Source organism: Cryptomeria japonica, chromosome 2 (genome assembly GCF_030272615.1).
Source record: "Cryptomeria japonica chromosome 2, Sugi_1.0, whole genome shotgun sequence".
Taxonomy (NCBI): Eukaryota; Viridiplantae; Streptophyta; class Pinopsida; order Cupressales; family Cupressaceae; genus Cryptomeria; species Cryptomeria japonica.
The window spans coordinates 425,634,945-425,637,726 of NC_081406.1; positions in this window are offsets into that span (position 1 = coordinate 425,634,945).

Sequence of the window (2,782 nt, forward strand, 5' to 3'; positions counted from 1 at the left end):
ATATGACAATACCCAGAATACCCATAGATCAGTATGTCAATGGATTCAAAATGCTCCAAAGACATGGATATGATGGTACCATAGGCTTGGGGTTATAGATACAACAAAGACTAGAGCCTATTGTTTCTAATGACAATCCAGGGAATCAAGGATTGGGGTATAAGAATGTACAGCATATCACAGAAGCAAGACAACATACCCTTGATATACTCTATAGACCAATGAAACCATTAGACTACATACCACAAAGGGATTTGTCCATGCAGGTGCTTCCCTCTTCATCTCAAACAAGTAATAAAGTACCCACATCGCATAGCATGGAATTAGATGGGGAAGACATGTGACAACTCTTGCAAAAGCCTAGCACTAAGTCACAAAATGATGCAGTTGTTGACACAACAGTACAAGCTAATGTTGCAACAGATGCAGGTTTACCACCAGCAGATGAATCTAATCCATGGTTATTATCAATACTTATGCCACAGGAAACAACTCAATCTCAACCTAACAAATTAGATGAAGAAAGATTGCAAAGGCTTATACCAGGCTTAAGAAGGGTAACTATTGACCAAAGAAGACTAGTCAATTTACAACAGAATCAGTGACATGAAAAAGAAGAGATAAGTGATGATATCTCAGATGATGAAACATACATTGAAAGTGAGACAGACTCTCACGACTATGAGTTCTTATCACTCCATGATTCTAGCCCATGAACAAGTGTCATACTAAGGTATCAAATAAAGCCTACACAAAATGAAAATACATCAAGTCATTCAAACAATCAAGTCTTCATATTATCAGAATCTACTATAGAAGGGAGTAATGACTTAGCCCTTGTACATTCACACTTGATTGATTGGGGGCAAGAAGAAAAACCAACATTGGATTGGTTTGAAAATGATGAAGCAATTGCATAATCCTTGGAGTTAGAGAGGGATTTCCACAAGGTGACCACAAAGCAGGGTTTGTTGTAGACCTGGATAGAACATCATACTTTGGAGAATAAAGTACCTCTACAATAAAAGATATAGATCAAATCACCCATAATGGAAGGAGCGATTTGGGTAACCTTCCTATCGAAAGAGAAATTTCAACATTTCTTAAAGAAGAAACTGAAGAAGTAAATATAGCAGGAGAGGTTGTACATAATATCCACTTGGAAAAATCACTAAGCAAAGAAGAAAAAGATAGATTCATTCATTTTTTCAAGCAATGACCTATCAATTTTGCTTGGTCCTATGCAGATATGTTAGGCTTAGACCTTGAATTAGTGTTGCATCATTTACCTTTGATACCAAGAGTTAAACCTTATAAGCAAAAATTGAGAAAAATGCATCCAAGTATTGCATTATTAGTTAAAATAGAACTACAAAAGTTGTTGGGTGTAGGTTTTATTTGACCCATTGACTATGTGAAATGGATATCCAACCTAGTACTTGTAACTAAGCCCATAGGAGGCATAACAATTTGTACTGATTTCTGGGATCTAAATAGAGCTTGTCCTAAGGATGACTTCTCGCTACCCAATATGGATATGATAGTTGATCTAACAGCTGGGAATGAAATGCTATCATTAATGGATGGTTTTTCAGGATACAACCAGATTAAAATTGCACCAGAAGATCAACATAAAATGGCCTTTACCTGCCCATGGGGAACATACTGCTAGAATGTGATGCCATTTGGTCTCAAAAACATCGAAGCAACATACCAAAGAGCCATGACAATGCTATTTCATGACATGATCCACAACATAATGGAAGATTATGTGGATGACTTATTGGCTAAATCATAGACAAGAGAAGGTTATCTTACAGTCCTTGCACATATATTTGATTGGTTGGAGTAGTATAATGTTAGACTAAACCCAAAGAAGTGTGTGTTCAGCGTAACAATAGGTAAATTGTTAGGGTTTATTGTGTCCAATAGAGGAATTGAAGTAGACCCTGCCAAGGTCAAGGAATTCATAGATATGCAACCTCCATCAACACTTAAATAACTAAGAGGGTTACAAGGAAGACTGCAATCCATAAGGAGATTCATAGCACAGTTGGCAGATAAGTGTCACCCCTTCCAGCATTTACTCAGGAAAGGAGTTACTTTTAAATGGATAGAACAATGCCAAGAAGATTTCCAAGCACTGAAAGATTATCTTCTAAACACACCAGTGTTAGTATCACCTACTCTATGAAAGCCTCTATTGCTATACATATCAGCAACAAACTCAGCTCTAGGAGCTCTATTGGCACAACATAATGAACAAGGAAAAGAAAGAGTCATTTATTATATAAGTAGAACTCTAATCGGTTATGAGCTTAATTATACTCCTATAGAGAGAGCATGCTTAGAAGTAATCTTCACATCCCAAAAGATCAAACATTACATGTTGAGTCATAAAGTACATCTCATTGCATGCTTTGACCCACTCAAGTACCTATTGAGCAAAGAAACATTGATCGGGTGATTGGCTAAGTGGGTCATGATCCTGAGCGAGTTTGATATAGAATACATAGACAAAAAGGCCATCAAAGGACAAATTATAGAAGATCATTTAGCAGAGGCTCCTTTTCAAGACAATCACCCATTGCTGATAGACTTTCTAGACAAATCAATGTTTACATTGACTGCATCTATAATGTGGAAATTATATTTTGATGGGTCATATACAAGTCATGGATCTGGAGCAGGGATTCTTTTCGTCACCCCTCAAGGGGATTCTATACCTAGGTCATTTAGGATCAATTTCCCATGCACAAACAATATAGCTAAATATGAAGCT